Source organism: Panthera leo, chromosome F2, assembly GCF_018350215.1.
Source record: "Panthera leo isolate Ple1 chromosome F2, P.leo_Ple1_pat1.1, whole genome shotgun sequence".
NCBI lineage: Eukaryota > Metazoa > Chordata > Mammalia > Carnivora > Felidae > Panthera > Panthera leo.
This window is the reverse complement of record NC_056695.1, coordinates 14,798,737-14,824,783: the sequence shown is the minus strand read 5'-3', so window position 1 is coordinate 14,824,783 and position 26,047 is coordinate 14,798,737. Positions and strand designations below refer to the sequence as shown.

Here is a 26,047-nt window from a genome sequence, read left to right as displayed (position 1 = left end):
TAAAACATCACATCCTCTCCACACAGATCAGGCTTGGACTCAGTTTACACTAGAGTCTCTCTCCTACTGCAGTAGTCTAAATAAAATCTGTCTTGCCACCTTTAACAAATGGCTCACTCTGCTTGTCTTTGATAAGTCTAAACTCTACAGCTGAGAGTAGGAAACAGGAATGTCTCAGCGATTTCTGGGCTGCCTCATTCCCGTGGACATTTTCCTAGAGCAGAGTTTCCCCAGGAAGTGTGTATATGGTTGTTTACACACAAATTTACTAGATCTTGCAATAGCATTTTCAGAAAAGCTATATGGAAATACAAATATAAATCATGGATTTTTCCATTAAATATTTTGAAAAGAAAAAGCATTATTAGGGAGCAGGACATAAGGAGCCTATTACCATGAATAAATACATATTTTTAAAAAACCAATAATTTTGAAAAACACTCATCTCAAAAATTCAAGATTGTTGCCCTCAGGCTTTAGTTCAATGAATGCAGCTATAGGAAAGGATGCTGTCATCTACTTCTGCTTAATAAGACTGTCTAATAATTCTTTTAATTTATCTGGATTTTCAAAGCATTTGCTTGACAGATTTTAGATGAGCAGCTAATCTGTCATTTACAGAAGGGACAGTGATGAGAGGGAGCAATGCCTAATTCATCCATATGCTCTTTTATCTGTTGATTTAATTTATTTAGTTCATTCTTTACTAAAAGTATTGACAGAGGGGAAAATATTTAATCACAATCTTGCAGGTTAAAAAAAAAAGATGCTGATATCAGGCTCAGGGAAGCAGGAGAAAGCTGGGTTGTTGATGATCCCAGGAGGAAAGGAAAATGTGATTGAGTGATGTTTATCTGACCTATTTTATTCTGAATTGTTATGGATGCAGCAGTAGTCGTAGAGAGCTCCATGCATGTGACAGGTATTCACCAAAGGATTTTATTCTGCACTGTGTGTAATCAGAACATGATTTCTTATCCACATCCCACTGTAGAATTTTTGTAAAGGTTGTGATTGCAGCAAACCAGAAGCCCAGACTTGTGATTATATTTTACAGACAAGTAATGGTCACTTTGTGCTGCTGAGACTTTGAAGGTATTTTCTCATGGTTTGTTCTGTTTTAAATTTTTGTTTATTTATTTATTTTTGTTGTTAAGCTCTCAGAATTCTTGATCATCTGGCAGAGGAGATATCCCAAAAGGTAACAATAAACTGTCTAAGCTACACAAACTGTTTTTATTTTGTTTTTACTTTGTTGCTCTTGATTGTTTTAAAACCAGGGGTACAAGTATTTGAGATAACAGGAATAAATTTAAATTTCTACTCTTGGAAAATAATTATTTGCTCCTCAGTAAAACTGAGGAAAAACATCCCCACTAATGATGAAGCCATTGGTGGTGGGGGGCAGTATTCTGGTTGACCTTTGCTCTAATTGACTCTGTAGAGTGGGGAATTTAAAAATCATAAGAGATGTGTTGTGTAGAAATAATGGAAAAATGGAGAAACTAATTTAGACATTGCTTAAGAGGAAATAATCTAAGGTCCTATGACTTTTCTAGAGGCTGGTGTGAGACTTTGGCTTGCTTTTGCATGAATTTCTTGAAGTCTTATATCTTCTAGGGGAGATTTCTCTCTCTCAGATGTCTGTCTACACGATCACATACTCACCAGGTAGAGTAGTTTTCTCGAAAGTGTCAAGTATCTTAGAAAGGGTAACCCAAAGGATAAATGTTATTTATTTAACAAAAGATGTAATGAGCACCTACTATGCTCTGAAAACTACTAAATTCTGGGTGTTTGTTGGTGAACAAATGAGACTTGATCTCTGTTGTCATGGAGACAACAAAGCTGGTGATTGTAATAGCTGAGGCTGCCCTGGCTTGTCTCTATGTCTAGAAGGTCTTTCCAACATAGCAACTTTAGCTCAGCCAGACTTCTCTCATGGCAGCTCAGGCTCCAAAGGTATGTGTCCTAAGAAAGTCAGCCTTATATGACTGGACTTGGCAGTCACATTGGCAGTCTCACATCTGCCTCGCTCTAATGTTAGGAGTGAGTCACTAGGTCCAGCCCATATATAAAGAGTGGGGGTTTAGATTTCATCTGTTGAAGAGATGAATGTCAAAGAAGTGAAGATAAGGTTTACAACCCACACAATAGCTGAGAAAAAGAGGAGAATGCAGCTCTCTGGGAATCCAAGGAAGACATGGTTTAAGATTTCCTTTTCAAGGCTTTTATTTTGGCAATCTAGTCTTCACACTCTTCTTTCTGACCTTCTCGTTGGTGGTTTTGTAGAGAAATTGATTTGTAGCAAACGACCTGTGTTACCTACTTTAATCCATGACTGATTATGTAAAAAGAAAGAGAGTAACATTTGCTTTCAAGAAAAGTCAGTCTGAGGCAGAAGTAATTCAATTTATGAATTTAATATTGGAAGCTACTGAGCCAGATCAGGGAGAGACAACTGTGCTTTGAAGATTGTTTGTCCTCAACTGAATCGACTTGGGGGGTGTCAATCATATTTTTTTTCAAAGCATTTTGATGAAAAGATAATGGAACCAAAGTAAAACATTTGATTATATGTCAGTGTGTGAGTGAGCACAACAGAACCAATCTTCAAGAGGTGCTTCGTGCTCTCACTGAACTGAACAAGCCAGAAAGAATGTCAGCTCTGAGTGGTTAAGAGTTGGAGGCAGTCAACAAACACTTACTGCCGCCCACTCACCCCTCACCTCCACCCCGTGTACAGACATTGGACAAGCCCAGGAGTCTCTTCCCCAAGTTCCACTTTGTCTAGTGCTCACCCTCCAGCTCTGTTTATTGGTTTGTTTTTACTTTAAGGGCACGCTGGAGCACTTTCAGTATGTTATTGACATGAAATAATCAGATAAGAGTCCAGAAAATGCTAGTGATTATGTTCTACTTCTTCTGTCTATCCTGATTCACTCCTCACCATTCACCACTATGCCCTGTGTCCTGAGAAGCTCATGCTCTAGGATGACATGGACAGTTATGTTTGGTTTTGTTTTCTTGACTTATGGCTTCAGGAACAGTGGTGGGGTTCTAAGGTGCAGAGCAGAGTAACACTGAGGTATTGTTTCCAACCTACACCCCCACACTGAGCTAAGGGCTGCCTGTATCCATTGACTGAAAGACAAAAGATCCTATTAGGGCCTTTTCACAGCCCTCCCTGCCTTAGGTTTCAGTAACCACTCTTTTCTGTTGCCCCTTCAGACCTAGGAATGGCTTCCAGGTTGTCAATGTCATTATTTCAGAGATACTGCAATGTTACTTGGTGGTTTCTTTAGACTCCATCCTTACCTTTGAAAACAGTTCTTTATCAAACCCTCTTTAAATTGAGTAATTCGAGTATGGCTAGCATGACTTCCAATTTATTGCTTAAGTAACTAGATAGACACAGGTACCATTTCCTAAAATGAAGAAGACCAGAGGTTGGCTTTGGGATGTATTAAGTTTCTGATGTCCATGATACTTGATACGCAAACAGGAAGTTGAAATCAGAAGAGAACTCTGTGCTGAAGATAAAAAGTTCAGAGGAGCGCCTGGGTGGTTCAGTCCGTTAAGCATCTGACTCTTGATTTTGGCTCAGGTTGTGATCTTACTGGTTCACGAGATCGAGCCCCATGCGTGGCTCTGCACTGTTAGTGCTTGAGATTCTCTCTTTCCCTCTCCCTCTTCCCCTCCCTCGCTCATGCTCTCGCTCTCTCAAAATAAATAGACCTGAAAGAATTTCAGAGATGACACATAGATACTATATGCGAGAACCCTGTCTTACGCATTTGGATGGCAGTAGCCAAACCGAGTGGCAAGCACAGACAATAGGAGGGTTGCTGAGGTGCTGAATATCGCAAGGTAAACTGTAGGCACCAGACGTGCCACATCCAAGTCCCCAAGCAAAGGAAAGAAGAGTGCCACCACTCCAGTGAAGGCTGGTATGTGAAGCGGCCTGTGAGCTCTGATTCAGTTCTGGAGACTTCTGGGCCCTAGTACAAGACCTCTCTGGGGCCCTTTACTCGGTCCAGCCTCTCAGCTGTGCCTGAGCTTTCTCTTGTTGGCCATCCTCCCTCCTACCTGCCCCTAATCCTCCCAGGCTTCTTTTCTGTAAACTTTCTCTTTCCCTGGCCCACTGCCTTGGACTTCCCTGTAGTCCCAGGGAAATCCTTTCCTTATTCTAGTTGATCCCCTTTTACCTTTCTTTAGAACCCTCTTTTCTTCCCTTTATTACTTAATAGACTTCAAGGGACCATTAAACCCAGAGTACAAATCATTAGCCACTGAAAAACTCATTCTCCTTCCCAAAGCCTCCCTGGTGGGAAAATATTTGCATTCCATCCTTTAAGTTGTAACAAAGAAAGAGAAGAAAGGCAGAGGCTCTGCCCCACTAAGCACCTTAAAGAATTTCCAGAAAAATGGAAGAAATTTTGCAATCTGATGGAAGGGAGTGGTTAGGAGGGAGAGGTAGGACGGAGACATGAAAATGTAAAGTTTGCAATGACATCGTAGCGTAAGTTAATCAGTGTATAAAAATTTACCTAAGGAGGAAACCAACAATCAGATATTGGAACACTAACTAAGAAGATTTTTAGGGAGAAGGAAATTTGGGATAGCAATTGAAGAAGAGGAAAAACAAGAATCATAAGAAAAGAAATCATATCTGGTGAGAAAAAAAGGAGTGTTCAAATGCACAAGCAGAAACAAGAAAACTGTATTTTGAATATCCAAGCATATTTTCTTTATGTGACTGGTGGTGAGGAGTAGAAGAACAAGCAATGAAGAGGGTTCATTCATGAGACTGAGTTTTACATCTCTGGCCCAGCATTTAGGATAAGCCAATAGAATGTTCTGCTCTTAGGTCAGTAGCTGTTGTGTAGATTAAATGAGGCTTTTAACTGCCTGGTGACTCCCTGCTGAGACCTGTAGGTGTAGAGAACTTTGATTCATCTGACTTCCTTCCTCAGGTATGAATGGAATACTGTGTCTCCCTAAGAATAAAGGTGAGAAGGGGCGTCTGGGTGTCTCAGTGGGTTCAGCGTCCAACTTTGGCTCAGGTCGTGATCTCATGGTTCATGGGTTTGAGTCCTGCATTGGGCTTTGTGCTGAAAGCTCGGAGCCTATAGCCTGCTTCAGATTCTGTGTCTCCCTCTCTCTCTGTCCCTCCCCCACTCATGCTCTGTCTCTCTCTCTCTAAAATAAATAAACGTGAAAAATATTTTTTAAAAAGATGAGAAAACACAGAAATCTCTGGGTGAACCCCCAGACCTGAGGCATTCAATCAAGTTCAAGCCTAGTCGACGAGGAAAGAGTTCATTCTAACCTGAAAAGTAGCAGCCAGCAACAACTTCTGGAGCTTTAGTAAACTCACATACAGAGAACACATCTATTAGAGAAGGATGAAGCTCTGACTTGGTGAGATTAACCAACAGTGTTCAGGGAAGGATAGGTCCGTGATTCAAGGTAGCCTATCTGGATTGGGAGGACTGTTGGACTGGGAATTGCATAGAAAGCTACTTTTCCCTGAAGATATTAATATTACATTTTATTTCTTAATTCTTTCAAATTGTAATTGCAAAATGTTCTTTTATGCCTTCTGTTATGTCTTCATAAAACATAAGCATCTGTCAAATCAACAACAAGCTGAGGGAAGAAATACAATTGGACAAACTCTTTGTTTGAGTGAATTGACCTATGTTTGAATGATAGAATAAATGGGTGCAGTCAAAGAGAGGGATCTTGGAGTGACCTTGTGTTGATCTAGGCTTCTACGATTATCAGGAAAATACCACCAATGTTATTACCTTTGGAACTTGGGTTCTTATGTTTCCCCTTGTAAATAAGTCACCTAGAAAGTATTATGTTTTCTTTTAACTCAGAAATAAGAAAACAGCTTGAAGAAAACATTTTCCTTTGAAAATGTGGTACAAACTAATTTCTAGTTTCTCTGACTATTGAATTATATACATTAGCAAAGGAAACATGTACAGGAGAAATAAACCCATCTGTCTGTCAGGGAAAAATGGGAAAATGAGTAGAGGAGTTAATAAAAATACAAAGGAAAAATTACAAATACATTAAACTTAAAGTACCGTGCACTGCAAACATATTGAGTGACAGGTACACTGTTCCTTGACTACCAAAGTCAAATGTGCAAGGGCTACATGAGCTGGAGTACATATCCCCAGTTATTCTGGTTGTATGTAAAAAACGTACTAAGAATGATTAAATACATAATAATAAATAACCAAAATTGACTATAGATTCCACAATATCCAAATGAAAAGTAATTAACTAGTTAATTTAAAACAGTAAATAAATAAGCTCATATGAAGGTATGCCAAGACTCAGAAAAATGAGCAGCGATGTTCTTAAGATATTCTTAGTAATTGCTATTCTTTATAGTATCATACATTTCTTTAGTGTCACTTGCATAAAAAGTATTTTTAAGATAATATTAAAAATCAATCAGAATGTGTCTCCAGTCATTGAATGAAGAATTAAAAAAAGAGAATCTAAAAAGAAAAATTAAAAACCCTGCTCATTAGAGGATCCGCATAGCTTGTCTTCTGTGTAGAGACTAGCAGTTGCTAGCGATTAGTGGCTTTAGCGCAGAACGTGATTTTTCCAAGCGTGAACCAAAGACCACAAAAGCCATGAGACACTGCAACTAAGAATTGTTGCTCAAATCATTTGAGACAAATCTAGATTAAATCTACAATGTAATGTAAACAAATTTTGTGTGTTTGTTGTTAAATATAGGTCATCATCAGTCTTTCCTAATATGCCATAGCACATCAGCATATCTAAGAAGGGACAGTGCATTTCCTGACCATATTGAAACATGGGATTTTTTTTTCATAGACCTGTCAGTGTTCTTTGGTATTATTTTTGTTTCACACAATGCCTCATAATCTTTCTTGAAAAATACTTTGGGAGTTTTAGTGTGGAAACACTCTGCTCATCAGCAAAAGAACAACAGATAAATTGTATGCCAATGTATGATCCTGGAGTTTACTCTGCTGTAATCAAGATTCTGGCTCAAATATAGGAAAATTAAGAAAAAAAATTTTTTTTTTGCCAAATGCGCAGTGACTTTATCAGTCTTTGTGAGTGAAAAGAGAAGGTAAAGACTGAGGAGGAAAACTAGAGGGAGGGAAGTTTAAAAGAGTGCTCCTATGGACTATTCCAGTCCTCTACTCCTAGCCTGTTCAGTGTAGTATCTCTTGTAAATGACCGGTGCTCAACTGTAGAAGATCCAGATCCTCCCCCAAGGAGCTACTAACCTATTTATGGAGAAATGTAAGAGGTTCAGCAAATACATCCAGTGGGATGATTTAGTTAAATACAGGGTTCTGAGGAAGCAATTAAGAGGGGGTATAAACCAATCTTAGAACAGCTGTGAGTTGAGAGTGTGCTCAAGAAAAGGTTTTTTTCAAATAAGGAGTCATAAATTAAGCTGAATCCTGGAGGATGAGTATGAAGCAGCCAGAACAATCTTGAGAGTAGGAATGCTTCATGCAGAAGGATTTAAATACACATGCAAGTATAGGTAACTCAAAAAGGGCCCCAAAATTATTAAGAACCTTGTACTCAGGTAAATGGAAATATCCACAGATGTTGAGTGAAAGAAAAAGATCTTGCCTAAGAATTGGGGGATTATATTTTAGTCCTAAAGTATCTATTGATGGGCTCTGATTTAGGTCATGAAAACCCCTGGAACCTTAGTTTTCCTGTCTCTATTGAGAGTTAACTGTAGGACTAGAGGCTCTAGAAAGTTGTTCTCAGCTTTAACAATGATATGAAATCAAACAATATTAATAGTTAATGCTGAATGAAGTTTACCAGGCACGATTGTTAACTCTTTGCATGTGGCAACCCTAGGAAACTGAGACCTAGAGAATTTAAGGACTTTCTCAAGGTTTCAGAGCTAGTAGGATAGACTTGGGATTCAAAATGCAGCAAGCTGATTTCAATATCTGCACTCTTAACAATAGGTCAAGTCGCTTCTTGATGTAGAAAATATAAGTAGGTAATATTGAAAATTATCAGATTTTATTATTTTTTTTCCTCTTTTTCAAACTGTATAAATCCCATCTTTGTAGGACAAGGGAACAACATAAGCAAACTGCTTTAAGCATATCATATTTGGTTCAAATTTTTCAAATATTGAAGAACTATGAGGTTAGATGATATCAAATAAACGGATAAGTAAATACATTTTAATCACTTAGAATGATGCTATGTGGTAATCCCAAGTCTATTATTTCTAGAGATTCACACTAACATTTCAGGTGGTTTCTATGTAAAAGTTGTGGAATTGGTAAGAGTTGCTAGAAACACTGGAACAAAGACAGAGAATGATAAGCAAGTCCCAAACCAACTTGTGAGGTAAATGTTAAGGATAACCTACCCTGTGGCTTTAGTGCTATGCTGTCTTCCAGATGTCAAAGGACATCTTTAGAGAATCTAGTTATCACAGAACCCTTTGTCCTCAGTACCTAAGTCTCTATGCATGAGTTCCAAGATGGACAAGTATGTCTGAGAGTAATAACTCAACAGTTATGATCAAATTGCATTATTTCTAAAACAAATATCACACAAATGGGTGAATATCTTTAACCAGTTCTTCCAGATATTTCTTTAAATTAACATTATTCTTGATTAAAAGTATGTGTATATATCTAAGTATATATACTTAGATATATACACATATTAAAAGTATGTGTATATATACTTAGATATATACACATACTTTTAATATATATACATGTATATATAGTGTGTGTGTGTATACACTATATATAGCATGTGTATATACATATATATAGTATATGTGCATGTATTATATATGTCACATATTGTATATGTACTGTATGTGTGTACATATTATATATTGTATATGAATATATATACTCTATATATTGAAGTGGTTAAATATATAAATGAAAACACCAAACAACACAAATAATGAACATTAGATTACCCACTCACCCATGAGACTCACCCATCTTTCAAACAACATTTTTTTAACAATTTATAGCAATAAGAATATTTTTTTTCTTTGCAAGAGAAGACATTTTTTTGAAGACTACATAGCAGGGTGAAAAAACCTTGAATGTTGAGTACTACACATTTTTTACTTTCTTAGGGTAAGTTATTTCATTCCGCTGTGCCTCAATTTTTCGTCTTGAAAATGGAAACAATAATACCTATTTTGCAAAATTGAAAGACTTTTAAATGAAATCGTTAAGTGTGGCAAGGACACATAAATCTGGTAACATATATTCTGCCACAGAAACAGCATTTAATTAAGAGTTATTATATTACCATTGACATTATCTTCACCATTATTAGAATTCATGCCCAAATCTCAAAGTCATCTATAAAATCTACATTTTGATTTTTAGTTATCTGAGCATTAAAAAAAAAAAACTTCTACAAGAAAATCAGAAAAATTTGAAGCCAATACAATTTATCTAATTCTGTTAAACATCCATGTAGATGGGCATACTATTCAGCACACGGAATTAATGCTGAGTATCATGAACAGCGAAAAAAAAAAGAAATAAAAAAAAACCCTAGTTAAAAAAAATGGAAAAAAGAATAAGGATGTTGATAAGAGCCATTTGAGGATTTTCAGTTCACCACTGACAGTAAATATGTTGCAGCTTCTTTGTTCTAGATGAAATAAAATAGTCCCTATTGAGTAATGGAACTTAGTTTCTGTCTTGAAGGAATAATTACAGAATAATAATGGGATCACTAAGAAATTTATGAGATGTAGAATAAGTGTCTTTAGTATAATACCAAGATATGATGAAGTAAAGAAATTCAACAGGCCCATCTCATCAAAGCCACTTGAAAGTGTTAATGTCTTCCAAATGTCAAAACAACACGACAATTTAGTTAAAAAAGAGTCAAATTCCTTGAGTGTGTGTTAACAAAACACATGAAATATATGTTTAAAGAACTAAAGTTTTAAGTTTTAAACCAGTTTCTTTGAAGTCTTAAAAAGAATTTTAAAGCATTGCACCACTGTGTCCCTAGTGCCAGGGACAGCTTCACAGCCCAGGACCAGGGCAATCACACAGGGTGCTGTGCTAAACCAGTCTTATCCTTGAAGTTGAATGCTTTGCTGTTGCCATATTAAAATGCCTGACAACTTTATCTTTGAATTTATTTGTGTTTTGTAAGTAAAGTCCTCTAGGATGATGGAATGTGCACCACAGGTGTGGAACTGCCTCGTCCCTGCCTCCCTATCGTGGGTGCTCAGCTGCCAGGACTCCCATCCCTGGCACCCTGGGTGCTATTTAACCTGTCCCTTGATGCCCCTGCTCAATGATATTTGCTGCCTTCCACACCTGGTGGGCCCCTCCTGTGGGGATTAGGTATATGGCCTCCTGTGTCTTAACACAGGGCCTGGTGGCAGCTGTCCCTGTCCACGGCTGGGAGCCCCTTGGTACATTCATGGGTGACTACCAAAGCCCTTATCCATAGCTGAAGACATACCAAGAGTGCCCTGATACAGAAACTGTAACCCCCGTGGATTGTGGGCTCTGACACGACCCTGCGGGAAGAAAAGGTGCCCAGGAAGTGGATTATCTCTTGCCTAAGGGATTACAACATTAAATAGCAAATAAAATATACCAGGAGAGGTCAAAAAACAGAGTAAAAGAAAATAAAAGAGTTGACATTGTTCCTGCTTTTTGAATAGGAAGCTCCACATTTTCAGTTTTCACTGGCACCCACAAATTATGTAACCAGCCCTGCCTAGTGCCTAATGTGTCAGGCACAGAGCAAGCACCCAATATATTTCTTCAATGGATGTTGAATGCAATCTTCATTTAAGAGAGTGTCACTTTCAGTCTTGACAATTTCACTTATCAGGTAGTGAGAGGTCACTTTAGAGTTCACCTTCAAGGAGAATTTATTCTGTTACACACAAAGAGTAGAGAGTAATAGTAGTGTCCCATTTTTGGAGGATGAGAGAAACTTGTTAGAGTTCTTATTCTTGTCCTTGTAGTAGCTATAAAAAAGTGAAACAAAACAAAAACACAACACCAAGACTCAAGACCACACTATGCCTAAATCTAGCACCTTTTACTCTTGTTTCATTGTGAGAGTAATACTCTTAAGGAGTCCAACTATGGATCTCAAAGCACATTCTCTTTAAATAATTCAAGTGATTCTCCTAATTTATGGAGCTCAAAGCATCTTTTCTTGAAATAATTCCAGTTTTATCTTCATTCTAAGCTCGTTTTTTTGTATAAGATTTCCTTTGGGGGGAAAAATTTTGAAAAAAAAAACTTGACATTACCAGAAGAGACATCTTTAAACAATGAAATCTTCTTCTGGGAAGATGAAGTAAACCTAATTTTCTCTATTCCTTTTGCTAATTACAACTAAAAACTATGGGAATATATAAAACAAACCAAAGAGGACTGTGAAAGGTGGCAAATGAGATGGCAGACCAGCCAGGGACCTCAGGACCTGAGGAATGACATGGCAGTAAGTTTTCTGGGTTTTCTTTTTGCCTCAGAGGAGGAACTGAAGAATCTGGCAACCCAGAAATGCCAACAGGTACAAACACAAAAAAGTCCCAAGTAAAGCTTACTTTCTCTAGCCAAAAGAAAGGGGCAGCTGGCCAAGATAAAAACTTTTTTAAACAGTAACTAGTCTACTCCAGCCAAACATTACAGGAAAAACAAAAAGTGACCCCCACCCCCATCTATGCCAGCAAAGGCTAAGTGGGGATTCTAGACTTCCATGCTCATGAGGTTATAATGAGGTGCTCCAAACCTGTGCCAGAACATTATCAGAAAAGGCTTAAGTAGGGAGCCAGGACTTTGATTTATCTGGTCGTAGCACCTCCTTTATCACCTCCAGTGTCATTGGGGACAAAATAGGAATCCTGAACTTCCACCCTCATCCAACATTAATAAGAAATACCCAAACCCCCTACCAGTGACAGGGTTTCAGAGGAAGCCCGGTGAAAGCTCACCTTCACCATCACTAAGCAGTCATGAGACCATCCCACTGAGGTACCAGTGGAAACCATGCACTAAGTACAATTTCTTCTTTGATGCTGGTAACTCTAAAATTTAATATATATTTTTTTTGTTTAAACATTGTATGTAGAGGTAATTGAAGATTTACATGTAACTGTAAGGAGCAATACTGAGAGCTCCTCCATAACCATGACCCTCTTGCTCCTGATAACATTTTGCAATACCATCTCACAATATGACAACCAGAATATTGACATTGACACAATCTAGATACAGAACATTTCCATCACAAGGATCACTCAGATCGCCCTTCTATAGCCACATTCTCTTCCATCCAGCCCTTGTCCCTTTCTTAGCTCCAACCAACAATGTTTTTCATTCCTAGCATTTTGTCTTTCAAGAATGTTACATAATTCAAATCATACAGTATTTAACCTTTTGGCACTTCAATGGATCCCACCATTGCCCAAAAGTAATGAACCCCCCTACCTTGGGTGTCAACATAAGCCAAGGGGCAGTAAAGGGGTGGCACCCCCTTCCTGCAAGAGAAGAGTCATAGAAGTCCAGCTAAAACAGACAATCAAAATAAGATCGAAAGTCTCATATTATAATATAACAATGTCCAGTTTTCAATAGAGACTTACTTGCCAAACTAAGAACTAGAAAGATCTAAAAATACATGCAAAAAGATAATGAATAGATGCCAACACTGAGACACCAGACATCTTAGAATGATGTCATCAAGATTTTAAAGCAGCTGTGATAAAAATGTTTCAGTGAGGAATTAAAAACAAGCTTGAAACAAATAAAAAACTACAAAACCTCAGCAAAGACACAGAAAATTTTAGCAAATAATCGAAGATATAAAGAAAAGCCAAGTAGATATTTCAGAACTGAAAAATATAATAACCAAGATAAAAAGTGCAATAGATGGGCCAAAAGCAGAATGTATGTAGGGGACAGAGGAAAAAATCCATGCAATGGAAAATGAAACAATACGTATTACCCAATCTAAGCAACAATGAGAATATAGACTAAAAAGTAAAAATAATCAGAGCTCCAGAAACTTGTGGATTACAATAGGTATGCCATTCATATCATCAGAGTCTCATAAGGGAAGAAGAGTTAGGGTGGGGCAGAAAAAATACTCAAAGGAATGGTAGCTGAAATTATTTCACAAATTTGTGAAATTGGCAAGTGACATAAATCTACATATTTAAGAAGCCCAAAAAATCCTAAAGAGGATTAACCCCACAATATTCATGATAGGACACATCAGTTTTATACTTCTGAGAATTAAGAACAAGGAAAAAAATTAAAAGCAACTATAGAAGAGGACACCTTACATATCAGTTTTGAATAACAGTATCATTCATCAGAAACCATGGAGACCATAAGAAAATGGCACAGTATATTTCAAGTGCTGAAAAGAGAAGAACTGTCAAACTAAAACCATATACCCAGTGAAGATATCTTTTAGCAATTAAAGGGAAATGAAGCCATTCTGAAATGAAGGAAAACCAAGAGAATTTGTGGCCAGCAGATGTCTTCTAAAGAATGCTTGAAGGAAGTTCTCTAAACAGAAGAGAAATGATAAAAAAAAGAAAGGGGAGAAAAGTGAACTTCGAGAAAACAAGAAGGAAGAAAGAGCATGACAAAACTATGAGTAAACTCAATTTGCTTTCCTTCTCTTGAGGTTTTAAAATTATGTTTGACAGTTGACATAACCGTTATAATATTGTCTACTATGGTTCTAAATATATGTACAGGGACTATTTAAGGAAACTACATTGTAAACAGAACAGGGTAAAGGGAGGTAACGTTTCTATGTTTTACTTGAACTGGTAAAATTATAACACCAGTAGACTGTAAATTGTGTAAATATAATTTACTACCTAGAGAATACTAAAACTACATGTACAGAAATAAAATAAAAAACAGGAAGGCTAAATCAAAATGAAATCCTAATAAACATATCAGTAATGCACAGGAATGGAAAAAGAAAGTGAGAGGAGTCAGTCTATCTGATTTCCAGACTTCTAATCATGACTGTGTGGTTTTTGTGGAGAGAAAGATACATGAGTCAATGGAACAGAAGAGAAGGCACAGAAATATACCCAAACAAATGTGCCCAAATGAATTTTGGAGGAAAGGCCATTCAGTGCAGGAAAGATAGCCTTTTTAATGTATGAAACTGGAGTGACTGGGCAGCAGTAGAGAAATGAACCTCAATGTAACTTGCACATCTTAGGCGAAAATTCTCTCATTATGGACTGCAGACTTGCATGTAAAACACAAAGCAGTAAAAGTTTTAGAAAACAGAAACAGAAAATTTGGGGGATCTGGTCCTAGGCAAAGAATTCTTAGACTTGACACCAAGAACACGATGCTTAAAAGAAAAAAAAATGATAAAATAGATTTCATCCACATTAAAAACATTTGCCATGCAAAATACCCTGTTAAGAGAATTAAGAGACAAACTGCACAGTTGGAGAAAATAATTACAAATCACATATCTGATAAAGGACTAGAATCTAGAATATATAAAGAACTCTCTATTTCTGCAATAGGAAATACCAAACAATACAATTAAAACATGGATAAAACATTTAAAAAGATAATTTTCTGAGAAACATATGGACAGGGATAAGTGCACGAAAGAGTGTTCACATCATTGACCATTAGGAAAATGCAAATTAAAACTACAAATAGCTACCATTACACATCTATCAGAAATAGTGCCGGCAAGGATGCAGAGAAAATGGATTACTCATATTTTACTGGTGGGAATGTAAAATGGTACAGTTACTCCAGAAACCATTTGGCGAGTTCTTTAAAAACTAAACATGTAGCTAAATACAAAGCCAGGATTTATTCTCTTGGATTTTTATACCAGAGAAATGAAGACTCTTACACACAGAAATCCATACTCAAAGTTAGAGTGGTTTTATCATAATAGCCCCAAACTGGAAACAACCCAGATCATCTTTCAACAGGTTAATGGTTAAAGTTCGGTACATCTATACCATGGGGTACTACTTAGCTATAGAAAGGATTGAGGTACTGATACATGCATCAAATTGGATGAATCTCTACACGATTATCCTAACAGAAAAAAAAAAAAAAAGAAAATCCAGTCCCAAAAGGTTAAATACTGTATGATTTGAATTATGTAACATTCTTGAAAGACAAAATGCTAAGAATGAAAAACATTGTTGGTTGGAGCTAAGAAAGGGACAAGGGCTGGACGGAAGAGAATGTGGCTATAGAAGGGCGATCTGAGTGATCCTTGTGATGGAAATGTTCTGTATCTAGATTGTGTCAATGTCAATATTCTGGTTGTCATGTTGTGAGATGGTATTGCAAAATGTTATCGGGAGCAAGAGGGGCATGGTTATGGAGGAGCTCTCAGTATTGTTCCTTACAGTTACATGTAAATCTTCAATTACCTCTACATACAATGTTTAAACAAAAAAAAAAATATATTAAATTTTAGAGTTACCAGCATCAAAGAAGAAATCGTACTTAGTGCATTAAATAGATTATGCTTTTCAACAAGTAGGTTCATTAATATCTCAAGAATTTTAAAACATAAAACCTTACCACCTATGATTTTATAAGACCTTTCTTTTCTGTCTTCAAGTGCTTCTAATAGACTCTAATGAAATCTGGAGTAAAATGATTCAGAAACCCCTTGATATAAAATTACAAATGATTATTTACTATTTCCTCGCAAAGCAAAGAAACTAGAAAGCTTTGGTTCAATCAAAATCATTGCAAAATTGCCACAAATTAAAATACAGTGAAAATGAGAGTGATAAGCAAACCTAGAAGAGGAATTTATTGAGCACTCTGCTCCAGTCATGAAAGTGTTAATGTACATTTCTAAAAATCCCAGTTCACATGTTTATGTACTTCCCAAAGACCTTCATGTTCTAGTATTTTAATATATGCCTTGGGTGTTTATTAATAGGCACTTTGGAAAATCATTCAGGCCACTGGCTTTCTTCCTTTTAGTGCTGGGAAATAGTAATTTACTAAATAGCAACTCATTAATGTGAAAGAGTTAATGGAAAAACTGTGTTATGCATTTTGATAATCTACTTCAATAAATATAACCGCATAATGATGATTATTTAGAAATATAAGTTGCAACAGTAAATCTAAATAAAGGCATTATTTATAAAGCTGGGGCCAGTCATATTTTCCTGCATATTGGTAGGATAAAAGTTAATTTTTTTGTCTTTGTTATTCTAGATTGTTGGTAATCTGGAATTAAAGACAAAAAGAAATGATTTCTGGGGAAGTCCAGAGAAAAGAACTGGGACTCAGGGTGATTATGGCATGTCTTTATTCTTGAAATTGTTATGTGTATTATCAAGCGATCTATATTTCCTCTCCTTTTACTGCACTCAGAGGGCAAAGCATTCCCATCATCACTATGTTGGTGAGCGTCCTCTGCTTTTTCTGTATCACAGTTTCCCAGTGAGAAGGAACATGCCAAGGCGCAGGGGTGAGGGACACATCCTATAAGCCCACTCCTCTCCTTTCATTTCCTGAAGCCAATCTGAATGAAAACCTGGAGAGAAGAGGAGGAAGAGGAGCTGCTCAAAACAGATGATGGGAGAAAGGAAGTGACGTGAGAAGAATGGTCACCCAAAGCATCCTGGGATGAAAATGAAGACATTGAAGAATCGTCATTTTCGTTGTCATCACTGTTATATTGTAAATCTGAGAGCTTAGATGGAGGGGGTATGTGTGCTTTTACATAATGGTTTAGAAAAGATCCATCATTAGTTTAATGTCCCTGTTCCTCATCGGATTTTTAAATCTCTTTATTCCTGAGCACTAAAAAGATTCATAAACAAAAACAAGACAAAGCAAAGCAAACAAAAAAAAAGCTCCCTGTACGTGAAATGGTGAATTCTAGTTATTTTGTGAATTTGTTCAGTTATTATCGTCATGGGGCAGCTATATATTTGCATTCATCTTTTTCCTAAATACGTATTATTTAATTGAATATTCACTGATCTACCTAATTTACCACGTTAAAAAATATTTATTTGTTTTGAGAAAAAGAGAGAGAGAGTGAGAGCTGAGGAGAGGCAAAGAGAGAGGCAGGGAAAGCGAGAATCCCAAGCAGGCTCCATGCTGTCAGCACGGAGCTGACACAGGGCTTGAACTCACAAACTGTGAGATCAGGACCTGAACTGAGATCGAGTTGGATGCTCAATCAGCTGAGCTACCCAGGTGCCCCTAATTTACCACTTTTTAAAAACACTTTCTGTATTTCTTGTTTGTAGTTTTGAAGACTGAAATCTTAAAAAATGCTTCTGACGAGATTATATTTCAAGGTGGTAGAAGTTACCATTGGTTGATAACCATGACTGGTCATTGGTCAATAACTGTGGATGAGCCATGGATTGATTTGTCCTTGATAATGAGGTCTTAGCCCCTATGATAGTCATTTCTATCTTATGTGGGGTTTAGAATAGCATCAAATTTTTCCTCTGATGCTCTGTGGACTGCCCTCATCTACTTGCTAAAAAAATGTGCCAGTCCCAGCCTAATGATGCCTAACTTGTAGCATTATTCATGAGACTAGTACCTAAGAAGATACTCTATTTGGATATATGATGCTTCGCAGAGACTGGATCTCCAAAGCCTGCACTCCACTTTCCCCTAGGATTGAAGGAAACTGGTGGGGGTATTCTGCAAGGGAGGAAATAATGTACTTGCTTCCCCAAAGAGTCTTTGAGAAGGTAGAAAGGTCTGGCGGGGAATTAGAGCACTATGTGCATAATCTGCTTTTTTGCCTCTCCCTCAAAAAGGACCTAGGCTATAGTCCACGCCATACGTATACCAGATCCACTCTTCTTCTTCCGTTTGCACCCTGCTCTCAGTGCCAGGAGGCTGGACCTAGTGAACTGCATCAACTGGCTCCCCAGTAACTGGGGAGTCTTAGCGAGAGAAGGAGAGAGAGAGAGTGAAAGAAGGGCACGTATTCCCTTGGCTCTCTACTTAAGAGGTTGCCTCAGACCGATGGGGTTTCTTGATGGAAGGTCACTTCTCTCCAGTACTCCTTTTGTACATTTCAGCAATTCCTCCTCCCACGCACCATCTCTCGGGACCGCGGGTGATACCATCCCACTACTCTTAGCCCCAGGGCCCTCAGCTATTCCTTGGGCTTTCCCTATAATGTACAAACACACTTTTGTGAATAGTCCTTTTGAAAATAGATCCTCCTTGAGTTATGATAATTTGTATGTGTTATCCATTTCCTGTTGAAATCCTGGTTGATAAATATAGTCAATAATGAATAGTTTATTAAATGTTTACTCTTCTAAGAGATTTATGGGTATAAATCCTCCTATGAGGACAAATCAGGAAGTGCTATTATTATCCCCATTTTACAGCTGAGGAGAGATTCAACCATATGCCCAAGGTGCACAACAAGAGGGCGGTGGGATGTGATGTGCACCAAAGTATTCTGTCTCCGGAGCGTGGGCTCTGCACAAATACCCATTCAATGAATGAGTGCAGCTAGAAAGGCATGAGCTTCACTCTTCCTTCAGAAGTACTGGGTGTGATAATTTACATTTTTAGCTAATTTAATCTATAAAGAGTTACTTCATTTTAATTTGCATTTTGTTGATTAATAATGAATATTTATTTCCGTATGTTATCCCTAGCTACTTGTCCTCAAAAGAGATTGTCTTTTTGTGGTCTTTGAGTATTTATCTATTGAGATCATTGAGTAGTTATCCTATTTTATGAGCTCTTTATATAATCAAATTTCCCAGGTATATATACATATTAATTTTTATATTTTTTGACACAATATTACATTTTTATTGTAATTCTATTCATTTAGAAAAGATGATTTTATTACTTCAGAAAGACATGGTCATTGAAATATATTTATTAAACACATAGAAGTAAAAGAAATAAGATAAAACTCCTTTAGAAACATGCGAATCAGAGATAACTGTTGTTCCCAATTTGAGCTATTTTCACGTAGGCTTCATTTAATGTTTGTAAATGATGTTTTACAATACATGCTGTTTTGAAACTTTTAAATTTAAAACGCTGTGAATATCTTTGCATTTCTTCATATCTTTGCGTATGGTATCTGATTTTATTTCCATGTATAACATTTGTAATTAAAATAAAATGCAGGCTCACTGTAAAATATTCAACTAATAAAAGCTTTCCCTCTGTCATCACTGCCCATACGCTCCATGGGGAGATGCTTACAGCAACTTGTTGTACAGTCTCAGGATCCCTTTTTATGTAGACACAAACATACATACATGCGTCATCACATGGGCACGTGGCTGGTTTAATCAGTCTTCTAGTTTTGAATATCTATGTTGTTTCCAGATTTTTGCTGTTACATTGGAACCCAAGACTCAATAGCTGACATACACAAAGGCATATAGACACTATCTTTGAGATAGAACTGACCAAACAAACTATAAATTTTTGTGGGGTACTAAAGTCAGACTGCATTTTCTTCCAGGACTCCTCAAGGAGAAAATGGTAATGAACCACATCTTACAACATATTAATAATAAACAGCAATTTGTTTCAAGGGGGGGCAGAGATTTCCTTTTATAAAAGGTATGATGCTTTATAAAATATATGTTTATGGTAGAAAACTTAAAAACTAATTATAAAAATCTAAATAAAAATTCCCCATACATCTCAATATCCCCAAATATTCACATTTCTCATTTTAATGTAAATTCATCGATAGTATTTTCTCCTTGTGAAAAGATTGCACTTTACGTATTATTATCAAACATTCAAGGTCAGGAACAAAGGACTGGAGTGAACAGTTTTGACCAAGTGTCACATGCTCAGTGAGATTTTGTGTTCCCCTGCGTTTAAAAAGACCAGTTCTCAATCTCCACTGATACCACTGCCTCCTATCGATTATGATCACCAATATGCTCCCAGTAAAATCCAGAATGGTTTCCATTACATGATGCCCAGAACCTTAAATGATACACTGTGTAAAGAGGATTTCCATATTATTTTTCCAAACTACTTTTTAGCTTTCACAACACCATCTGTTGAATAATCCTTATCTTTGTCCGTTCTCACTCAAAATATTCTCTTAAATAACTGAGTCTCTTCCTAGGCCATATTCTTCTTTTAATCTATCTGTGTAATTTTCAACTTTGGCTTGAACTCCCCCGTTCAAGCTCCTTCATTCATTCAACGAGTGTTTATTGAGCAGCTATGTTATTTGCATTAGCATAGCAGTGATCAAAAGTGACAAAGTGGAGCAAAGACAGAGTGAAGTGGTCTATGCTATTTTATGGTGAGTGATAGGGAAGATTTCCCTGATAAAGTGACAGTTGAACAGAAAACTAAATAAGGAGGGAAGGAGCTATATGACTATTTAGAGAAAGGGCATTTTAATCAGAGGGAAAAGCAAGGGGGGAAACCTTGAGGTTCAAGCAGAACTGGTACATTTCAGGAAGTGCAAAAAAAGTCAATATGGTTGGGACTAAATGGGAGGAAGAAACAGGAGAGGAGGTCAGGGAGGGACTGGGGTCTGGTGACAATGAGCGTGTGAACCCCTGGAAGGCCTTTGGTTTTCATTCTAATGGAGATGAGAAGACATGAGAAGATTCTGAGCCAGGGAGTGAAATTCACTGACATTGCTGGCTGTTGTTTTGAAAATAGAACATGGGGGTTGAGGTGGGGAATGGGCATGGCAAGAATGGAAACCCCACCACTAAGTAGGAGGCCATTGCGATAATTTAGGTGAAAACTTTATGATGTATCAGAAATGGGGTAGTAACATTTGGAAGGGCTGGTGAGGATTAGTTGTGAGCCTCCAGAAACCTAGTGTCACAATCTAATAATCTTTCTATTCTGGATATTAGCTAGCCTAGGGCTTAACAATATGTCCCACAAATACTTCTTGAATGAGCTCTTTCATTGGACATCCAAGATCACCGCTGACTGGACTTCCAGGCCAGAGGTCTCTCCTTTCTGCTACTGTCTCTCTACTTTTGGTCTCTTCCTCTCAGAGAAAGTATGCCACAGAGTCATCTTGTTTTCTGTTCTTCAGAGCTTTTCTTAAACACTCCTTCTTCTGGGATGCCTTTTCCATGGACAACTGTCTACCCTTTTAAAACCTGGTGAATATTGTAGCATTCATTGATTTCCCCAACATATATTTGCTGACCTCATATCCTTTGGGCACACTTTTAGGGTCTTGTATTAAATATATCAGTAAGTAAATAAACAAAATGCCTGCCTACAAGGAGATTACATTCCAGCAGAGGAAGAGAGAAAGTAAAGAATAAACATAAAATGAAAGTAAACGGTAGGGTAGGCTACCCTGCCCTAGCAAGGTGAGTTATAGGCAGATGCCAGGAACACACCTGGGATCAGGACTCGGACCTGGGGGCCACGGGCAAGGGCAGGTACAGGACTAACTTGGAGGGCAATTCAGATTCACAGTGAGCAGCTAGAGAGGCTCTGGCAAATATTTCACCAATGATTCTTGCTTAACCATTAAAACAAGTCTTCTGTGTTTCTTATCATTGTTCCTTTTCAATTCATTTTTTTCTTTTTTTTTTAAGTTTATTTATTTAAGAGAGAGAGGGAGAGAGTACAAGTGCGTATGAGTGGGGGAGGGGCAGAGAAACAGGGAGAGAGAGAATCCCAACCAGACTCCGAGCCCAGCGTAAAGCCCTTCCCTGTGCTTGATCCTACCCCTGTGAGATCATGGCCTGGGCTGAAACCAAGAACTGGTGGCTTAACCGACTGAGCCTCCCAGCTGCCCCTCTTTTCAATTCATTTTTTCATAGGTATCCCTGATATTAACTTTCTAATAAATGTTAAAATAAGTTTACTAGTTTTAAGAATCACAACAACATACACTTATGTAGCATTTTATAGTTTCTGTTGATTTTTAATATAATGATATTTTTGGCTTTGAGCCATGAGCCTACAGCATACACATAATGCCAGTAAATTGTGTAATTAAATGCATATTAACATGAATTAAAATCAAGGGAAGCAGTACTCACAAGGAGTTTATTATTTGTTACCTGCTATGTATATCCAATCAAAAAATCTTACGGTTCACAAAAGTCCAATTTATTAAATGAGATTTGCTGTTTTGTCTTACATGTACCTAAAATTTTCTATTGTAAGGCTATTTATTGATTGAGTCTGTAATAATTTTGAACTCATAATAAAGAGGGAAAATGTGAAAAAAAGTCAATAAGGAAGAATATTGCATAAGTGGCAAGTGGGGAGGAAATAGACTCGATTTCCAAGCAATTGTAAGAGCAGATGTTGAAAGGGGCCTGCTTACTGCAGGTCATCTGCATAGTTGCATTGAATTTTTTTTTTTTTTTTTGAGAGACAGAGAGAGGACAAGCACAGAGGAAGGGCAGAGGGCAAGAGAGAGAGAATCTCAAGCAGGCTCCATGCTCAGCATGGAGCCCAACACAGGGCTTGATCCTATGACCCTGGGATCATGACTTGAGCCGAAATCAAGAGTCGGGCACTTGACCAACTGAGCCACCCAAGCACCTCATAGATTTTAGAACCCGCCCCTCCTCACACAAAGTCAGCTAGCTTCCTCCTAGAGAAGAAGCACCTGCCAGAATCTCAAATCAATCATTCAGTGTTAACCTACTACCTCCTTTTCTCCACACCATTCCTCCTATTTTGCTCTAATATTTTCAACCTGGTTCTTGGTAAGTTGTTTTTGTCTCTAACACAGAATCATGTGTCTTCAGCTTGCTCAGTGTGATGATGTAAACGAGGCTTTGCTCGATAAATTAACATTATGGAGAACAATGTTTCATCTGATTTGAACACAAAGAATAAATCCCTAACCTCTCACTTTCATTTTTCGCAGAAAGATTTTATAATGCTTGGAGGAAGGAATCTAAATTAGCCTGGTCTATGTAGGCTTTCAACACAGTGGTTGATGCATGACTTGTTCTAGAAGAATGTCAAGTGACAGTCACAGAGTGACCAGTCCAAGAGAAATCAGAGAGACCCTTCTCCTGATACCACTATGGTCTCCTGCACATTCCATGGTAATCTTAATGCCAATAAATCTCTTTCTTCCAATTGTATTACCATCCTAGTGGGTCATTTATTGGAGTAATTATCCCATCTCCTCCTACTATGATATTATAGGAAAATACTTAGTTTCCAATAATCACATTTTCTATGCTGTGTCCTATCAAAATATGAGCTAATACTCTCTTTTGGATAGTGTTTTTATTTAAGAAGGAAAATTACTACTTTAAGAAGAATTAGAGAGTATAATGATTTTTTTTTTCAAAAAAAGACCTAAACATTCCATTGCCAAATGCCGTACGAAATGCAATATAAAATAGATCGCCAAACTCTCTGATTCAGTTATGGCTGTTAACCCTGCTGGTTATCCACAAAATGTGCATAACTGATGTCTTCTACTGAATTGTGTTGCATGGTTTCATATGACAGCAGAGGGAAATGACTTGGAAAATACAAAAAAAAAAGTATAAAACTTTAGAACAACAGCTTAAAGTGTTTAATGAACTATAAACAGCTTCCACTGTTTAAATGTCTATGAGCAGTGCAATGACAAAGAACAGCAAGGAAGGAATAGAAAACTGTGCAGTTTATAATTAGAGCTATCAAGAGTACGAAAGTGAATATAGAAAGCAGCTACTAAAAGCGAGCTGCTCACCAAACCTTATACAAAACACACACTCGAGGGTGCGTCTACACTAGCCCTTTAAAAGGAAACACATTAAAGCACATTTATATCTGCTCAGTGTCAGCATGTAGGCAACAAAAATGCATTACTCCCAAAGAATGCTTTCTATTATGTGCAATAACATCTATATTATACATCACAATGATGGGCATTATTGTGGTGTCATTGCCCTAGCTTTCAACATTAACACTCCGGGAAAATGGCCTCTTTCGGAGCACCTAAAACTAAAAAAAATGCTTGGTGGAAAACATAATGTTCATCAGTGAATTCATGTTGCTCCCAAATGAATTTTATTTGTCAATAATGCATAAATGTGCCTAATGTAGGTATGTCCAAGATTTTTCTCGTTTACTTTTATACTTGGAAGATGTTGAGCAACTTCATTTATTATGAATGAGTTGTTTTAGGGTTACAGTAGTGCTGCTTGGTGCTGCTACTCAGTGTGACTTAGAGTCTAAGAGCCGCGTATGAAAAGGGACAGAGAAGCTGTGCCAGAAACATGTCATATTCCTTATAGTGCCCATAACTCAGTGTCCATAATAAAACAAAACACAACAGAACAAACAAACAAACAGAAACCACTGCTCTACAAGGGTCAGTGCACAGCCTTTGTTCATACCCCAGTTATCTTAACTGCCTTGAAATTACGTCATCACCACAGTCTGTTATAGGCCAAGGTGTCTGCAAACGTCACTGGCACAATTCAAATACGGATAGGCTCAAGGGAAGTATGGTGCACAGCCATTTTGATATGAACGATCTTTGATTGATTATAGTTGAGTTCCCTAAGGCCTTTGTATGCGAAAAACGCAGGCTTGGGGCACCTGGGTGGCTCAGTCGGTTGAGTGTCCAACTTCGGCTCAGGTCATATCTCACGGTCTGTGAGTTCGAGCCCCGCGTCGGGCTCTGTGCTGACAGCTCAGAGCCTGGAGCCTGCTTCAGATTCTGTGTCCCCCTCTCTCTCTGACCCTCCCCTGCTCATGCTCTGTCTCTCTCTGTCAAAAATAAAATAAACATTAAAAAAATTAAAAAAAAAAGAAAAACGCAGGCTTGAGAATATGAATGTTGTTGGACCGAATCTTGTTCTATTCCTAACAATGTGGTTAGCTTTGCATGTTGACTCAAACTCTTTGAGTCTCGGTTTCCTCTTTTATATAATGCAGATCGTGTTACTGAGTTCACAGGCTTTTATTAGACTAACTTGAATGCATACATATGTACATACATATAAAAAATTCATACATATAGTATTTGAATCAATAAGTAGTAGTTCAACTCCTCAGCCATGGTTCCTAAAGATAATAATGCTTTTTGTCGTTGTTGCTTTTACTGACCTTAGTGGTAGAATCAGAAATTTTCTGGTTGAAATATCTTCCTACCCACACTCAACATGGAGAAAGGAGAGGTCTGAGTGGTTGCAACCACAGCTATTTGGTTCTTCATCTGAATCTTATGTTGGTCAGCATGTAACTTTACAGAGTAGTTAATAAGATCAGGAAATGGTGCTTGGGGAGCCCTCCCAGGTTCCAAGGACCCTCCAGAACGCAATGGCTTCGTCAGATCTCACCCTGCAGCTGAAGCAGAGATAGTCTGCATGAACCATTCTTATGCTGCAGCCAAAGGACCCCTGGGAACAGATATTGGCGTGGGGTTGGTCATGTGCTGTATGGTGCATACACCTAAACAGAGCAAAGAACACATCTTTAATTACATCTGCAAAGACCTTTTTTTCCAAACAATTGTATGTTCTGAGAATTAAGACATGGATATAATCTTTTAAGGGCCATTCAACCCAATAAACTTACTTATAAGAAAAAATCAAGCTCTTTCACGTAGCATTAAAAGCCCTCCATCCAAATCTGGGCTCTGCTGAATCTCTTGGATATCGTGTTCAGCCATGCTAAACTGCTCGCCATTTCCCGAAGGCCGGTTCCTATTCACCTGCTCACTGCTTATCTGCCAAGCAGTAGCTTCATCATTTTTCTGCTTACCAAATGCAATGCATCTTTTAAGACTCAGTTAAAGCATTACTTCCTTTATAAACTGTGTCCTGAGTCCTGAGCCCACTTTACCCTCTATTATCACTTAGCTCATAATAGAAGTGTTGTGACCCTATTATCATCACATGTACTTTTATTGCATTAACATTTTGAAGCTCATTTGTAACTGTCTGGCTCCTCCCACTCTCAATCACCTCCCTTCATCCTCATTAGCCTTTTTCTTTTCTTTTTTTAAATTTACACCTCATGGAATTTTCCTCTCCAGAGCCTGGCAT

At 37.6% G+C, this 26,047-nt stretch overlaps 2 long non-coding RNA genes across 2 annotated transcripts in view; one reads left to right on the top strand and one right to left on the bottom strand.

Annotated features, from left to right (window-relative positions):
• LOC122211067 overlaps positions 1 to 23,111 on the top strand; it is a 56,221-nt gene extending 33,110 nt beyond the window's left edge. Inside the window, exons 2-3 of the long non-coding RNA XR_006198464.1 lie at positions 19,543 to 19,643; positions 22,918 to 23,111. This is a non-coding gene — a long non-coding RNA (uncharacterized LOC122211067). The remainder of the gene's footprint in view (positions 1 to 19,542; positions 19,644 to 22,917) is intronic.
• On the bottom strand, positions 16,394 to 25,799 carry LOC122211068. Its single transcript, XR_006198465.1, has 3 exons — positions 25,578 to 25,799; positions 25,107 to 25,451; positions 16,394 to 16,599 (listed from the first exon to the last, which is right to left on the bottom strand). It is a non-coding gene; the product is annotated as an uncharacterized LOC122211068 (long non-coding RNA).
• Between the last annotated feature and the right edge of the window lie 248 nt (positions 25,800 to 26,047).